Genomic DNA, 18171 nt, shown 5'->3' with positions numbered 1-18171 from the left:
TATTTTTATTGTAAGATTATGAATAAATTTTAATAAAACATTAAAAGATATGTAGCAACCTTTTTAATCATCACATTCTGTACATGTGCATACCATTTTTACTTAGTTTAGTATTGTCAGTTTTAGGAGATCTCTAATAAAATCACTAAAAGTGATTATGAGAAACTGCAAAAAATGTAATTTCAGGTCATGTGTTCAAGACCATTGTGAGCTAAAAGTACATCAGATCCGGCTGCATTAAGAATAAATACAGACAATACAGACGAAGCAGGTAGGCTGTTGTATGTGTCATCCTACGGATAAAATGTATTTTGAAACATTAAAGTTGCCCGAGGTATTTTTCTTATTTTACTGAGTTTACTTGTATCTGTTTTGCTTTACTCCTGCTCTTAATACGGTCCTATAGATCCTTTAATAGGGTCTTCATAGCTGTCCTATCCGTATCCTTTTCCCGATTTAAAGGCTGCTACATTTTCTTTTCCTTTTTTTTTTTTTTTTTTTGCTGAGGCAGGGAAATGTCAGACAGCACATTACTTTTCTAACCTGATTTTCCCTGCCCTCCTTTGCTAACCCCCCAACCATCCTTTAATATTTTCCCCCTTTCCCTTTCTTTATCTTCACTTTATCTTCCTACAAAATGTCACCTGGACTGAGTGTACTCTAGTTCAGTTCACAGCAGCCTTCACATCATATCAAAAACCGCATTAAAACCACTGTATTTCAGTCATGCTTTGTAAAGGATTTGGCTACATTTATTACCTTACTATTTAGCAAGCGAGCATCAGGCTAGAATCATATTCTTTGTGCTTCTTGAAATATTTTGTGCTCTTTTCAATTTTAAAAATCTGTTTCTTGTTTGCACTTGTAGGAATTATTAGCTCAGGTAAATTTTAATATCTCCACCAATATGTTTGAATTAATTAAAGTTTAATTATTTAATTAATTATTATTTAATGTTATTTAATTAATTATTAATCAATTGTTATGCCGAATGGTCGTGTCACACCCTGCTCCGTACGATCCCGATGTGTGCCACGCCCCCCTCATTACCTCGTGTTCAACCCTGATTGTGCTCGCCTGTGTCTTATTAAGTCTAGCTTGTCTTGTGTATTTAGTCCTCGTCTAAGTCAGTAGTCCCCAGTTCCGTCATTGTATTGTCTGTATTGTCTCGTTGGATGTCCGTGCCTGGAAATAAACCCCGTTTCCCTAACTCTGGCTGCTATTCGCCTGCTTCCTTGCTCGCCTCCCCGTCTGATGCTGACAGAATGACGGAACTCTCCAACAATACGACGCGGGAGACCGAGCACCACCGGCTCGGTCTCCTGCAAGACTTCGTATATTGGCAAGCCCAGCCTGAGGTCCAGGAGGATCTGGTAGCCCTGGAGCTGGCCACCCGGGGCGCGAACCTCCTCGTGGAGGAACACCCGCCCGGACAAGACTACCCGCTGACGAGGGCGCGGAAATGCCTTCGTCGCTTGCAGCGCCGGCTCAACGAGAGAAGGGAGAAGCGGCATGAAGAAACGCCATCGCTCTTCCTGGGAGCCTGCTCGCTTTTCCCTGCCTGGGAAGACACCGCTGCCGCCTACCCGCTCAGCCCTGCCGGTAAGCCTCGGTTTGCGGAGAAGCCACCTCCGCTGGAGGCTTGGTTTTATCGGCCGGAGCGCCTGGGTCTAGGCGGGATACGCGCCGTAAGGGACGCTATTCCCCGGGTCCCTACAGCCCTTAAAGGGGCAGCGCCAACGCACTCGGCGCCCCTCCTGCCGCCCGTGCTGAATCTACCGGCCGCACTGCCTGCTCCGGACCTGGCTGTTCCGGATCTGCCCTCAGCTGCGGCCGCCGCCGATCTGCCCGCGGCTGCGCTGCCTGCTGCCGCCGCCGATCTGCCCGCGGCGGCACCGCCTGCTGCTGATGCCGCCGCTCTGCCCGCGGCACCGCCTGCTGCTGATGCCGCCGCTCTGCCCGCGGCACCGCCTGCTGCTGATGCCGCTGCGATGCCAGCAGCTCCGCCTGTCCTGCCTGACCCGCTTGTCCTGCCTGCTGCAGCTGCCGCCGCTCTGCCCGCGGCACAGTCTGCTGCAGCTTCCGCCTCTTTGCCAGCGGACTCGCCTGTCCTGCCTGACCCGCTTGCCCTGCTTGTCCTGCCTGCTGCAGCTGCCGCCGCTCTGCCTGCGGCACCGCCTGCTGCAGCTTCTGCCGCAATGCCAGCGGCACCACCTGACCCGCCTGTTCTGCCTGCAGTCCCTGCAGCTGCCGCCACTCTGGCTGCGGCACTCGCCGCGGTGCCCCCTGCTGGCCGCGTGCTGGCGGCGCCTGCTGCGGCGCCCCCTGCTGGCCAAATGGCTGCGGCACCCGCCGAGGTGCCCCCTGCTGGCCGCGTGCTGGCGGCGCCTGCTGCGGCGCCCCCTGCTGGCCAAATGGCTGCGGCACCCGCCGAGGTGCCCCCTGCTGGCTGCGTGATGGCGGCGCCCCCTGCTGGCTGCGTGATGGCGGCGCCCCCTGCTGGCTGCGTGATGGCGGCGCCCCCTGCTGGCTGCGTGATGGCGGCGCCCGTCCTGCCGGCACCTGAACTGCCCGTCCTGCCGGCACCTGAACTGCCCGTCCTGCCGGCACCTGAACTGCCCGTCTTGCCTGTCCTGCCGGCACCTGAACTGCCTGTATCGCCGGCTCCTGTACTGCCAGTCTCGCCTGTCCTGCTGGCTCCTGTACCGCCCGCTGTGGCGCTCCCTCCTGGTCGCGTGCTGGCGGCGCCCGCCAAGGCGTCCCCTGCTGACCGGACACCCGAGGCGCCTGCCCAAGCGACCCCTGCTGGTCGCACGCCTGCAGCTGCCTCCGCTCTGCCTGAGGTGCACGCCGCGGTTGCGCCCCCTGTTGGCCACGTGCTGGTGGTGCCTGCTACGGCGCCCCCTGTTGGCCACGTGCTGGTGGTGCCTGCTGCGGCGCCCCCTGTTGGCCACGTGCTGGTGGTGCCTGCTGCGGCGCCCCCTGTTGGCCACGTGCTGGTGACGCCTGCAGCTGCAGCTGAGGTCCCGGTGCCGCCTCCGCCTGCACCCAAGCCCACCGAGGCGCCCCCTGCTGGACTCATGCCCGCGGCCCTGCCTGAGGCCGCCTCTCCCGTCATGCCCGCGGCCCTGCCTGAGGCCGCCCCTCCAGTCCTGCCCGCGGCCCTGCCTGAGGCCGCCTCTCCCGTCCTGCCCGCGGCCCTGCCTGAGGCCGCCTCTCCCGTCTTGCCCGCGGCCCTGCCTGAAGCCGCCTCTCCCGTCCTGCCCGCGGGCCTGCCTGAGGCCCTGACTCCCTCGCCGTTACCCCGGCAAGGCCGACGCCCCCCAGGACCCCGCCTCTCCGTCTCTAGCAAGGGACGGGGACATAGGCGTAGGGCCCGGGTCCCGCCCGCCCTGCCCCCTGGCTCGCCCGTTCGGCCCCTGGCTGTGGCTCGGTGGCTGCCTGCGGGTCCTCCGGCTCGGGGTCGGCGGTCGCCGCCGGGTCCCCCCCTGGATCCTCGGTGCCGGTCCTCGGTCCCGCCTCCGGGTCCATGTCGGCCGCCTCCGGGCCCCCCTGCTCCGGCTGGGCGTCGGACGGCGCCTTCGCCGGCTCCGGCTGCGCCTCCGCCTGCCGCGGCTTCCCCCTTCTGCCTGCCTGCACCGGTGTTCCCTCCTGCTCCCTCCGTGTCCCCTTCGTCACTCCCTCGTCCCGTTCCCTTGGCCCCTGGGTGGTCCCCTTCAGCTCCCTTCTCCCTCCCGCCTGCGGCCCCTCCGGCCGCTGCCCGTCGCCCGCCTGGGCTTCCTCGTGCTCCCCTTGTTCCTCCTCCCTTTCCGTTCGTCCCGCCTGTCTCTCCTTCTGGTCCCTTTGTTCCTCCTTTTGGCACTCCTGGCCCTTTCGTGTCGCCTGTGGGTGTTCCCCCTGTGTCTCCCTTCTTGCTCTGTCTGTCCGCCTTCCCTGTCCTCTGTCAGGTCCTGTCCTTCTTTTCGTCCCTGTTCTTGTTTTGCGTCTCCATCCTGTTCCCTGGTTTTGGTTGACGTTCTGTTTTGTCTTTCAGGTCCTGTTCCCCGGTTTCGTCCCGTCCGTCGCCTCCTCTCTGGCGCGCCCGGTGTGCGCGCCTTTGGGGGGGGGTTCTGTCACACCCTGCTCCGTACGATCCCGATGTGTGCCACGCCCCCCTCATTACTTCGTGTTCAACCCTGATTGTGCTCGCCTGTGTCTTATTAAGTCTAGCTTGTCTTGTGTATTTAGTCCTCGTCTAAGTCAGTAGTCCCCAGTTCCGTCATTGTATTGTCTGTATTGTCTCGTTGGATGTCCGTGCCTGGAAATAAACCCCGTTTCCCTAACTCTGGCTGCTATTCGCCTGCTTCCTTGCTCGCCTCCCCGTCTGATGCTGACAGGTCGGCTCCTCCAAACTCGATTGCGTTATCCCCGTGAGTCTGTTAATGTGAGACTTAAATGGGATTCACTAATTACCAATATCACTTAGTAACCTGGGTTAGAAGGCTCGTCCACCGAGCTGCGTCACCAGGTTATGTAAACAATTGGTAGCGGAGACCCCCTCACGGCCAATGAGAGAGAGTCTCGCGATGTTTCAGGCGAGTTTGAGGTTCAGAGCGTGTAGCAAGATCGCACAAAGGCAGGAACTTATTGTGGAACACTCAATGACGGAGGCTAAAGTTGTGTAAAAGACATGCATTTATTCCTAGCTAACACTACAACTAACATAAGACAGACATTACACCTAACACAAACAACAAACACGAAATAACAGAATAAAACAAACAATGTAATTATGAAAAATGCAATGACCGGATTTAATAAATGAGTAACCTTAAATGGGAAATACTGTTCTGCAAAGCAAGCACAGTTTGTGGAAACACGACCCTAAAGTCTTATAGCAGGTTAACAGAACAGCTTAAGTTGTTAGAATGAAAGGAAGTTGGTTTACTTGGTTGAAGAGTGTGTGGGGGGGGGGTCTTGGCAGTTGATGGCAGAGCTGCTGAGCTGATGGCACTCAGGAAGGCGCGGCGTTTGGAGCAGTGGAGTGGAGTCCCTTTAGATTCTCTCTCCTGGTGAAGCTTTGTCTTGGGTGCTGTTCTCTGTTCAGCTGGGCCTTCACTGGAGGGTTTCTGGTGGGCTTCTCTGCTCCCGGGCTGATGGTCTTTTCTATACGGCTGCTGGGTGTTCTCTACGCTGCTTTGTTCTGAGGTCCAGGTTTTTATGGTCTAAAGTTCATGAATAGGGATGACCAGGAATTCGAATCCTGGCCCAATGGCTGGCCATCCATTTGGCGGGCTTTCGGAAGGGGGTCTGTATCAGTCCTTTTGGGATTTGATTCTCCCTTTACTGATGATTTTCATTAAGCTGTTATAACTTTTGATACATCCACTTTTATGGTAATCACTGACCAGATTTGGAATCAGGAGTGATTTTCCATCAGTTTGACACCAAATATGCCATACCAGCTTCACAGGTACATACCTCATACCATCTGCATTAATTGATTAAACAATTAATTATTTTATCTATGTGACTCCTTCACATCAGTATGGGATACAGGTGTTTTGGGTTGCACCTCAACAGATGTTACACTTTGTGCAGACATTACATCAAATATTCATATCATAAACAGCACATCTTATACACTCACCGAAAGGATTATTAGGAACACCATACTAATACGGTGATTGACCCCCTTTCGCCTTCAGAACTGCCTTAATTCTTTGTGGCATTGATTCAACAAGGTGCTGAAAGCATTCTTTAGAAATGTTGGCCCATATTGATAGGATAGCATCTTGCAGTTGATGGAGATTTGTGGGATGCACATCTAGGGCACGAAGCTCCCGTTCCACCACATCCCAAAGATGCTCTATTGGGTTGAGATCTGGTGACTGTGGGGGCCATTTTAGTATAGTGAACTCATTGTCATGTTCAAGAAACCAATTTGAAATGATTCGAGCTTTGTGACATGGTGCATTATCCTGCTGGAAGTAGCCATCAGAGGATGGGTACATGGTGGTCATAAAGGGATGGACATGGTCAGAAACAATGCTCAGGTAGGCCGTGGCATTTAAACGATGCCCAATTGGCACTAAGGGGCCTAAAGTGTGCCAAGAAAACATCCCCCACACCATTAAACCACCACAACCAGCCTGCACAGTGGTAACAAGGCATGATGGATCCATGTTCTCATTCTGTTTACGCCAAATTCTGACTCTACCATTTGAATGTCTGAACAGAAATCGAGACTCATCATACCAGGCAACATTTTTCCAGTCTTCAACTGTCCAATTTTGGTGAGCTCGTGCAAATTGTAGCCTCTTTTTCCTATTTGTAGTGGAGATGAGTGGTACCCGGTGGGGTCTTCTGCTGTTGTAGCCCATCCGCCTCAAGGTTGTGCGTGTTGTGGCTTCACAAATGCTTTGCTGCATACCTCGGTTGTAACGAGTGGTTATTTCAGTCAAAGTTGCTCTTCTATCAGCTTGAATCAGTTGGCCCATTGTCCTCTGACCTCTAGCATCAACAAGGCATTTTCGCCCACAGGACTGCCGCATACTGGACGTTTTTCCCTTTGCACACCATTCTTTGTAAACCCTAGAAATGGTTGTGCATGAAAATCCCAGTAACTGAGCAGATTGTGAAATACTCAGACCGGCCCGTCTGGCACCAACAACCATGCCACGCTCAAAATTGCTTAAATCACCTTTCTTTCCCATTCTGACATTCAGTTTGGAGTTCAGGAGATTGTCTTGACTAGGACCACACCCCTAAATGCATTGAAGCAACTGCCATGTGATTGGTTGATTATATAATTGCATTAATGAGAAATTGAACAGGTGTTCCTAATAATCCTTTAGGTGAGTGTACATAGATAGGCGTGGCCATTAGTTTGTGGTAATATCAATATAAGCACATCTGGACACAACATATCTTGGTTGGCGTGGCTTATTCTAATTGATCTTCTCCAAAATGGATAATGTACACCTTAATTCGGTTCTTTTTAATATAGCATGGTAGAACAATGAAACTTTGTTACGGTCCACCAAGATCAGATAAGGACCGCAAAGGAATGTTGGAAGAGAAGGGGGGGTTTTAACAAAGATGACTCTCTAAAAGTTAGGACACATTGGTTACACTCACTTTCCAGATTCTTCTGGTATACCATGAGAACATACATACAATGGTAGCTATACCTATCTATTTATTTAAATTTATATGTGTTCAAGTGCAAAGGGGTGAAATAGGTGATACTCCGTGAACATGGTTATAAGGGTGGCACACAAAACACTAAGATGGTCTAAGGACACATACAAACATAACGTATCTGTATATTGAGACTAGTAGTCATGAGTAAATCAATATACAGGGTATACAAAAGCCAAACTTAAATGAAATTTCCTTTAGGGTGTTCGTCTGTTGGGTGAGTGAGATGTAAGGCAGAGTGTATGTGGAGGGGGGTTGTGTGCCAAGTCAAGGGCAATAAAAGTTGGAGTACTGGCCTCCCTTGTTATCTGTGTGTGTGTGTGTTCATGTGTGTAACCCCCCTTTGGTGCCTCTCGTAACAGGCTCGGCCTTGTCTTAGGCCACCTGGAATTTAGGCCCTGTGATATGTGCATGTGTGATCCTACATATCCCCCCTTTCGGCTGATGATGGCATTGCCATCATTCAGGCGATAGAAGTTGGAACAGGATCACCACCATGCAACGAGGCATTGTTGACATCCCATTGTTTGGCACTCTGGGTAGCACAGTGACAGGATGGACAGGGAGGAGACGCAGGGGCTGGCGCCTGGCATCTGGGACCGCGAAGAGTGGTGAATCCTATGTCGAACAGGGTGCCAACGGCTGCTGCAGCTCCCAGCAGGGTGCTCAGGAGCCTCTTGGGCCGTCGATTGGACTCAGCTTGGGTCACGGTCGTTGGGTTACTGCTCCAACCTGTGGGTAGTGTCAGCGGCAGCATGATGCAGGGCATCCTGGGTCCATCAGACACCTGTCCCACTAGTTTGGGGTCTCTTGTGCAGGTAATGGGCTCGGTTGACATCGTCAGATGAATACTCTTTCTGTGTGGGTACACAGTTGGTAATCACGAGACCGGGCTGCCCCCGGAAGACGGTGCCAGGCGGAGGCCCAGGGAACGCTGTGTCAGACTGGAGCCTCAGCCTCCTAGGCTGAGTAATGCTAATAGCGGGGGCAGCATCATCCTAGTAATAGGGGGTAGAAAATAAAGACCAGATTAGGATTGAGGGGGTGAGTCGAGACTCTGAATGTTGTGCACACCGGTGCAAAAGAGAACAGGAGAAAGACATAGTGGGCAACAATTCTCGGCCAGAGAACAATTGCAAAGAAACAAACAGGACAAAGAAAATTGCAAAACTGGATCCTCTTCAGTAATTTCCCGGGCACGCGTGAGCCACCCCAGGTCCTTACCAAAAACAACAACCAAATAAAATGAAAAGATGTCAAAAGAAACAAACAATTAAACAAAAACGTCAAGGTCACCCAGATATCAGTAGTCAAGTCCACCACCCTGGTCTACCCTATCTGTGACCGTCTTTCCTCCCCTTTCTCTTTGGTCTTTCTTGTTGGGAGTTTGAGGAGATTTCAGACTGACAAGATGTCTTTCTTTTGGTTGGAATGTGGTTTATTCCAAGCTGCTGGCTTCGTCTTGAGAAGGCTGGTTGGTGGGTGTTTCAGGCTTTCTTTGGGCTTGGTATTTCTTGATTTGATTCCGATGAACCCACTTGAGGCATGTTTCTTGGGTGCCTTTGTTGGTTCGGATTCGGTAGGCCACAGGTGACAGTTTGTCCACGATCTCATGTGGTCCTGACCAGCGTGGTAGAAGCTTCCTGGAAAGTCTTTGTGCTGAGTTTGGTTGCACAAACCTATAGTACCAGATTTTGTCTCCCACTTGGAGTTCATCTTGTGAGGTTTTCTGGTCATAGTAGGCTTTCCTGCCCTCTGCGGTTCTTTGCAGGTTTTGTTGGGCGAATGCAAAGGAAGCTCTCAAATGCTGGTGCAGGCTGTCCAGATATTGTTGTGTGGTGTAGGCTGTGATGAGATTGTTGTCACCAGGTTGGTAGAGCAGGTGGAGAGGGAGTGTCATTTGTCGATTGGGCATCAGGGACATAAAGAAGTATGCCCTTGGTAAGACGAAGAGACGGTAAGATCGTTGTCAGGTGATGGAGTTCAGGAAGGGACTCTTGGTCGGTTGCGGAGATCGAGTTGGCAGAGGGGTCGCGGAGGTGATCACAGACCATGCTGAGCGCAGCATCAGTGGATTGGAGGGAGATGATGTCCGAGTCGGAAAGCTGAGGGGAAAGTCCCAGCAATGAGGCCGCTGGCTGCGAAGCAGACGCTCGGCTGTGGCTGCGGGTGATGACCTGGACAGCATGGGTGGGTGGGGGGGAACGAAACTCCCACGGGTCACCATGTAGTGCCCCTGCTTTTGCGAGTGCGTCCGTGCAGTCATTGTATGTCTTGTCAAGTCCCGGGAGTCTGGAATGACCGCGAACAGTAATGAGAACAGTACTTTGTGCAGTAATGAGAACATCACATGCCTGCAGGAGGTCTTGATGTTTGACAGGCTTGTTTCCTGAAGTTTTAAAGCCATTTTGTTTCCAGTGAGGGAGATGGCACATGAAGCTGAGACGTGTGTAGTTGGAGTCTGTGCAGAGCAGTAGGTCTTGTACTCCATGTTCGGAGGCCACCTCCAAGGCAATTAAAACTGCTGCCAGCTCTGTGTACTGTGACGTGTGGGGACCAAGCTTGAACTGCTGTGGTGGGACGGGGTCGTCTTTGAGCCACAGAATGCCGGCTCCAGCTTTCAGGGTCCCCTGTTGGTTGAATGCGCACCCATCCACATAAACGGTGGTCATGTCTTGACAGATGTTCTCATCAAAGTAGTGGTGTTGAGAGGGTTCCATTGGGGTCGACGTGTCCAGAATGCTGGGTGTTGGTGGGCCTTCCTGAGAACAGCTTTGGCAGGTGGCCAGTCCCATGCCCAGGGGTAGCTTGTGGTTCTGGGCATACCGGATTTTCGAGGCCTTGGAGTGCCATCAGCCAGGTGGCTATCCGTGCATTGGTGACCACGCCATCCCTGATGCGCTGGCTGTTCAAGAATGTGACAGGGTGATGGTTTGTGTCTATGACTGTCTTCTGCCCTGCAATGTAATTGGAGAAATGCTTTATTGCCCAGACAGTGCAGAGCAGTGCTTTCTCACAATCAGAGTACTTGCGCTCTGGTGCCAGAAGGGTTTTGCTGGCATATGCGACCACGCATTTATCTTGGTCGTAGGTTTGATACAGCTCAGCACTAAGGCAGTGGTCTGAAAAGCCCGCTTCCAAATAGAACTCCTTGTCTGGGTTAGGGTAAGCTAGGCAAGGGTTGCTGTGCACAAAAGTTGCTTCAGCTCTTTCATGCTGTTTTCCTGTTCTGTGGACCACCGGAAAGGAGCATCCTTCTTCAAGAGTATAGTTAGCGGTCTGGCAACATCGGTGTAGTTTTCCATGAACTGCCGAGAGTAGTTACAGACGCCGAGGAAACTACGCAACTCTGTCAGGTTCGATGGTGCCTTAATGGTCTGGATGGCTCGGGTACGGCTGTATTGGGGTTCGATACCATTTGGACCAACCAGTAGACCCACGTAGTTGACTCTGGTTTTACACCACTGGCCTTTGTGGAGGGCGATTTTGGCACCAGCCTTCGCTAGTTGTTCCAGAACATGGTCGATTTCAGCTAGATGCTCTTCCATTGTGGTGCTTCTGATGAGGATGTCATCCACGTAGATGAGGTTCCCACGAGCATGGGCATCAGGGCATGCTTTGTTCAGGAAGATGTTGAATTCGACCGGTGAATTAGCGTATCCAAAAGGGCAGCGGTTGAAAGTGTATTGTTTGTTGGCAAAAGTGAAGGCTAACTTATGTTGGTCCTCGGGGTGGACTGGGATAGTCCAGAATCCTGAAGCCACATCCATGGTTGAGAAGACTTTGGCGCCTCTGACTTTAGGCAGTTCCTGGTCCAGTTGCGTCATGGGCTAACGGGACAGGGGAACTTGTTGGTTTCATTTGCGGTAGTCAATGGTGGGCCGCCATTTTCCATTTGGCTTAAGAACTGGCCAGATGGGAGCCGAGTAAGTGCTATTGCACGGTCGGATGATCCCTTTTTCCAGCATGGAGTCAATGATGTCCTGTATGGGTTCATACGATGCAATGGGTATCTTGTATTGCTTTACAAAGGTCGGTGGGGCCCCTGGCCGGGTGGGGATGCGGACCATGTGGATGTCCGTCAGTCCACAATCCAGGGAGTCTTTGGAAAAGAAATCCTTGTACTTGTAAATGACTTGACGAAGCTTTTGTCGATCTCCCTCATTGTCGATAGCATCGGCTTCTGCAAGGATTTGTTGCACTTCCATGTCAAAACCGGAGTAGGGTTCCCCGAGTCCACTTGTGCAGGCCCCTCCTGGAATCGGCATGCTAGGTGATTGTACTACGTCTGGCTGGGTGGTTATGGCATGGATTGTGAGATGTTGATCACCAGCAAGCTCAATGTGACACACAGCCTCTTTTGTCGCCGGCACTGAGGAGACGGTGGCGATAGCTTGAGTCAGTACTGTAAACAAACGGTCCCTGTCCAGTTGGGCCGGCAGCAAATTGGTGGGGATCTGGCCGATCACTGGGAGAGTCAAGTCAAAGTCGTGGAATTGTTGGCTGATGAGCCATCCCACCATAGTCCTCTTAGGTATGGTGATGTCGGCTGCTGTACAGTTATTGAACAGCACGTATGCCGTCCGGGATGTGACTTCCAGCAGCGGTGTGGCTTCCAGCGTTAACCCCATTTCCGTGGCTTGTGTGGATGGCTGGAAAAAGGCCAGGGAATGGTTTAACGCCTGGCCCCTTTTCATGGTTATGCGAATCGAGATGCTCTTTGTGTAGGCGGGGAGTGTCATGGTGTGTTCAGTGGTCATGGCACATGCTTCTGGGATGGTTTGTCCCGAACAGAGGTTGTCTAGGGTCACTTCAGGTGGGGGTGCTTGTCCCCTGAAAGAGGTCCAAAGGACGTTGTTGATTGTGTCCACTTGAACGGCTAACCTGACCAGGAGGTCTGCACCGAGGTACACTGAATGTAAGTAAACTGGTGAAATTTGCAGATGACACCAAGGTGGGTGGTGTAGCAGATACTGAACTAGCGGCTCAGCAGCTGCAGCGGGATCTTAATTTAATTAGTGACTGGGCTGACACCTGGCAGATGAAATTTAACATAGACAAATGTAAGGTACTCCATGTAGGGAGCAGAAATATAAAGTACAGGTATTTTATGGGACCTACTGAAATAAAGGTAGCTGATTATGAGAAAGACCTTGGTGTGTATGTTGATGCTTCCATGTCTCATTCTCGCCAGTGCGGGGAAGCAATAAGAAAGGCCAATAGGATGTTGGGGTATATCTCCAGGTGTGTGGAGTTTAAGTCAAGGGAGGTAATGCTAAGATTATACAATTCCTTGGTGAGACCTCACCTAGAATATTGTGTGCAGGTTTGGTCACCATATCTTAAAAATCAAAAAATTGCGGCCTTAGAAAAGGTGCAGCGTAGGGCCACAAGAATGATTCCTGGTCTTAGAGGAATGTCATACGAGGAAAGGTTATTTGAGCTAAATCTGTTCAGCCTCAAGCAAAGGAGACTGAGGGGGGACATGATCCAGGTCTATAAGATTCTAACAGGTTTGGATGCTGTTCAACCGAATAGTTACTTCAGCATTAGTTCAAATACAAGAACTCGTGGCCATAGGTGGAAATTAGTGGGAGAACATTTCAAACTGGATTTAAGGAAGCACTTCTTTACACAGCGTGTAGTCAGAGTATGGAATAGTCTTCCTGATAACGTAGTGCAAGCTGAATCCTTGGGTTCCTTTAAATCAGAGCTAGATAAGATTTTAACAACTCTGAGCTATTAGTTAAGTTCTCCCCAAGCGAGCTCGATGGGCCGAATGGCCTCCTCTCGTTTGTATAGTTCTTATGTTCTTATTACATTCATATATACGATAAATACCTTCCCTCCCCCGACACATGACACCTTCAATAAATAAATAAATCTCAGAGCCCTGATGGCATCTTACCTATTGTGTTAAAAGAGATGAGGGATATTATTTGCCGACCGCTTCAAAAATCCTTATCTGAAGGTGTGGTACCTTCTGATTGGAAGTATGCCAAAATAACGCCCATTTTCAAAAAAGGGGATAGAAGTAATTTGTCAAATTATAGGCCAATCAGTCTAACTTGTATAACTGGTAAAGTTATGGAGGCTATAATCAAAGAGAAAATGGTAGATTACCTGGACTCAAATAACATTTTGAGGGATAGCCAGCATGGATTTAGGAGAGGTAGATCCTGTTTAACAAATCTGTTGAAGTTTTTTGAGGAAGCTACTCAGGAAGTTGATGATAAGAAGGCCTATGATGTCATCTACTTAGATTTCCAAAAGGCTTTTGATGTTGTCCTCCACAAGAGGCTCTTACTTAAACTCAAAGCGACAGGTATTTTAGGAACTGTAGCAACCTGGATTGATAACTGGTTAACAGATAGGAAGCAGCGAGTAGTTATAACCCACTGCGCATAGTGACGTCGGAATGACATCTTTAATATGTCGTTTTTGGACGTCCAATTTTGGTCCACTGAAGGGGTTGTTTTGTAACGCCAGGCGACGTCTTTTTTTGACGTCTAATGAACGTCTAGTATTGACGGCCGTGGGACCTCCATGTATGGGCTATTTATAGTCCAAATGTGGTCGTTGTGGACGTCTTATAATACCAAAAGCAGACTAATTTTAGACATTGTGTATGTCGTGTCTCAACTAAATTCATATATAAATGAACAATTTCACCATGCTTTCAATTAAAACTTAAATTTAAATAACGTATTGCTGCGACGGGCAGATGGAGGTATCGCGAGCAGAGAAACACGGAGATTACTCTGTCGAGGAACATCCACTCAATTAATAATCCGTACAAGGATTACATCAGGCACCCAAAGAGCACCAAACATAATTGTATGTATGAAACACAAAGTTGTCAGACAACGAACTGTAAGACGCATCCACGGTGGGACATTTATGTAAGCTAATTACACACGAGGATCAGACCGGGTACACACAAGACACATGTAAACACATGCGCAACAATAAGGAATTACCTTAATTAACAATAACAGCAACAACACAACAATGGCTATTTACAACTGCACGTGGGGCATGCTGGGACATGAGCCCCGCCGGTGCTACAGTGTATACAACAGAACAGTACAGAGCTAAAGTATCATGAAAAGTAAAAAACATAATTTAGCATTAACTCTATGGAGGGCACCAGGGGCCCCTTGCATGGGGGGGCATTTCTTCCCTCTTTGGAATAATTACCTTATAGAAATATCTGGTTTAGCAAGCTGGATGTTAATTTGTTCGACCGGGCATCAAGCTGCTGCCAGATTTTGAAATCCCGCGTTCTGCACGTGCACAAAAGTGTCCGCGAGGGACGTGGATAAAACTGTTACAGCTGCTCTGCACTACTCAGTTTCCACATGGTTTTCAGAACGAACATAAAAAACAATGCACGATATAATTTATTGTCATATCAGCGCAAATGCACATAAAATACGTACGCATTGGCATAATAAATCATGTTTGTTTAGAAATAATCATCTGTATTCACATTTATTATGTTGATAACAACAATGTTGATATTTGTAAATAAAACTATATTTCCTGCACCTGTCATAGTCGTCCAAATAACGTCAAAAAAATTACATTCAAATGTTGAATGTCATATTGGCGTGCAAGTTGGGTCATGGATGGACGTTCAAATTGTGGACCTAGTTTGGACGTTGTATAGATGTCCAGAATTGGTCATGGACTGACGGACCTAATACTGTATAGACATGATCTGCACGCCTATCCGACGTCCAATGTTTAGTGGGAAGAGGCACAATGTCACAGTGGGCCTGCGTTCATAGTGGGGTACCGCAGGGTTCAATTTTAGGACCACTATTGTTCCTAATTTACATAAATGATATAGACACCAATATATACAGTAAACTGGTGAAATTTGCAGATGACACCAAGGTGGGTGGAGTAGCAGATGCTGAACTAGCGGCTCAGCAGCTACAACGGGATCTTGATTTAATTAGTGACTGGGCCGATACCTGGCATATTAAATTTAACATAGACAAATGTAAGGTACTCCATGTAGGGAACAGAAATATAAAGTACAGGTATTTTATGGGACCTACTGAAATAAAGGTAGCTGATTATGAGAAAGACCTTGGTGTGTTGATGCTTCCATGTCTCATTCTCGCCAGTGCGGGGAAGCAATAAAAAAGGCCAATAGGATGTTGGGGTATATCTCCAGGTGTGTGGAGTTTAAGTCAAGGGAGGTAATGCTAAGATTATACAATTCCTTGGTGAGACCTCACCTAGAATATTGTGTGCAGGTTTGGTCACCATATCTTAAAAAGGACATTGCGGCCTTAGAAAAGGTGCAACGTAGGGCCACAAGAATGATTCCTGGTCTTAGAGGAATGACATACGAGGAAAGGTTAGTTGAGCTAAATCTGTTCAGCTTCAAGCAAAGGAGAGTGAGGGGGGGCATGATCCTGGGGTCTCATTTATCAAGCGTGCATACTCACGGTTTTATGTGTAAATCATGCGTACGCACAATTCTACTAACAGAATGCGATTCATTAATTTGTACGTGTGCGTGAAAATGTGCGCACATTTAGAAGAACTCCTGACTGTGCGTAAGCAGAATCCCCTAGTGGTAGAGAACTGTAGTCACATATAAACCCAGTGCCATTATACTTCACCACTTAAATGTCAGTGTTGACAAATTGATTACTTGAATAATTGAATACAACAGGTGATTCTGAGTTATCTGGAACTGTAAATAATATAACATCCACAATTGAAGAACTGTTTTTGGAAATGCAGTGACTAAAATGGCAGACCTTGCGCTTCTTGAAGATTTGCAACAAGCACTTTTGTGCAGAGATCGCGTTTTCAGGGACCCCACAGACTTACTCGCTGAGAGTGACGAGTGGCTCATTAGTCGTTTTCGTTTGAAAAGGGCAATTTTGCTTGATTTGTGCCAGCAGTTCTCACAACTTTTGGAGAGGCCGACAAAGCGCACCAGTGCACACTCAGATTCTTTCTACTATTGGCTTTTTAGCCACAGGCACATTTCAAAGGGAAATTGGTGACAGGTCTGGTATTTCTCAACCCACCGTGAGCTGAATTATGCCACACGTTTTACATGCAATTATATCAATTACATAACGGTACATTACGTTTCCAAATACCGCAGCGGAAAGGACAAAAATTATGACCGATTTCTATAACATCGCAGGATTTCCAAGTGTAATAGGGGCAGTTGACTGCACACATGTTGCCCAGAAAGCTCCTACTGTTGATGAATTTGCATTTGTAAATAGAAAAGGCTATCACATCATTAACGTGCAGGTAATCTGTGATGCACACTTGAACCTGCTAAATGTTGTTGCGAACAGCCCGGGAGGGACATACGATTCCTTCATTGTGCAGAACAGCATCGTGGGACTTCGTCTTCAGCAAAGCGCTGCTGGAGAAGGCTGGCTTATAGGTAAGTGTGTAACGATTAGATTACCTCTCAACACCATCTAGTGTACTGTATTTTATGTTAATCTACATCATTGCAGGGGATCGAGGATATGCCCTTAAATCCTGGCTGATGACCCCAGTGGCAAACCCTGTATCCCAAAAGGAGCTGAATTACAACCGAGCACATGAGCGCACAAGAAGCACAGTAGAACGTGCAATAGGCTTGGTGAAGGCTCGATGGCTGTGTCTGTCAGGCAGAGGAGGCATATTGCAATACAAACCCGACAAGGTTTTGAATGTTTAAATATTTAAATTAAGTTTTAATTATATTTTATAACTACAACATTTATCAATTTGCTTTAGGTGTGCTATATAGTTAAAGCATGCAGTGTGCTGCATAATATTGCCATTAAAAATGGTATACCACTGGATGAGATGCCGATACAAGAAGATCGCCACATGGCAGAAGGTTTTGACCCCATGCCAAATGCTGTGGCCGTGCAACTAAGAGCAGGGATAATCGAACGGTTCTAAATCTGTTTCACAATAAGGAGTAATTGTGAGAAAATGGTGAGATCAATTGGAGCTTTTATTGAACTTGCATGATGCATTTAGTGAATCACTAATGTTCCTCAAGTTCACATTGATTTGGTGCAGTTCCTCTTTTATGCTTGCAATGCCTCTCACTAATTCCTCCTGTGTTTTCAGAACCACATCAGTCAGGACTCGTGCCTCGAAATGCATCAGACGTGCTGAAGTGGCAGGCGGAGCAGGACCTGGCAAAACTGGCAGATCTATAAAATAAATGTTAAATGAACAATCCAAATCATTTGCAATGTGAGTGTTATTTATCTATGAATAATATATCACAACACAAACATTTGAAAACCTTCTAACCATTTTCGGATGGCTCGGCCTCTCCTGTAGTTGATGGGATTGCACTTTCAGTGTCACCATCGGGGATTACTCCGCTCATTGACGTTTCACCAATAATTGCCGCTATCTTGTCATCCAATGGTGACACTGAAATAAGACTCTGGCCTCCTCCCGTGGCACCAAGGTCTCTTTTGTGGGCTGCAATTCTTTTTTTAGAGGACACTTTCAAATCAAACCACTTTTTCTTGATTTCTGCAGTAGTTCTACAAACAGGTGAGACGGCATTTACCGCATTAGTAGCCTGTCCCCACGCCAAGTCTTTTTTTTTCTTTGACATTCCGCCAAACAAAACTGTCTTATTACGTTGTACCTCATTTAAAAGCACTTCCACTTCGTTGTCTGTGAAGTTTTTTTCTTTCCTCTCTTCACGGGATCCATGATAACGGTTCTATAGTGCCCTGGCGGCATTGGATTTTTATAAGGAAGGTTGTTTGCCAAATAAGGTAATTTGAGGGCGTTTCTGTATGCAATTTAGAAGGAGTGCGATTCATCATCAGTCATTTCGTACAGCTGTGCGTACTCGCGTTTGATAACTCCCAACTTTCTTGTGCTTACGGCTGTTGGTATACGCACTAGTTTAGAGCTTGTTTTACGCACACTTTGATAAATGAGACCCCATGTCTATAAGATTCTAACAGGTTT

The 18171-nt window shown here is 48.7% G+C and overlaps 1 long non-coding RNA gene across 1 annotated transcript; it reads right to left on the bottom strand.

The window, feature by feature from the left end:
- Positions 1 to 17164: 17164 nt before the first annotated feature.
- LOC140578728 (uncharacterized) lies at positions 17165 to 17908 on the bottom strand. The gene is made up of 3 exons (XR_011983002.1): positions 17840 to 17908; positions 17491 to 17732; positions 17165 to 17387 (listed from the first exon to the last, which is right to left on the bottom strand). It is a non-coding gene; the product is annotated as an uncharacterized lncRNA (long non-coding RNA).
- Positions 17909 to 18171: the final 263 nt, after the last annotated feature.

Source organism: Paramormyrops kingsleyae, chromosome 1, assembly GCF_048594095.1.
Source record: "Paramormyrops kingsleyae isolate MSU_618 chromosome 1, PKINGS_0.4, whole genome shotgun sequence".
NCBI classification, from domain to species: Eukaryota; Metazoa; Chordata; class Actinopteri; order Osteoglossiformes; family Mormyridae; genus Paramormyrops; species Paramormyrops kingsleyae.
The sequence above is the reverse complement of the archived record's forward strand: the minus strand, read 5'-3'. Positions and strand labels throughout refer to the sequence as shown.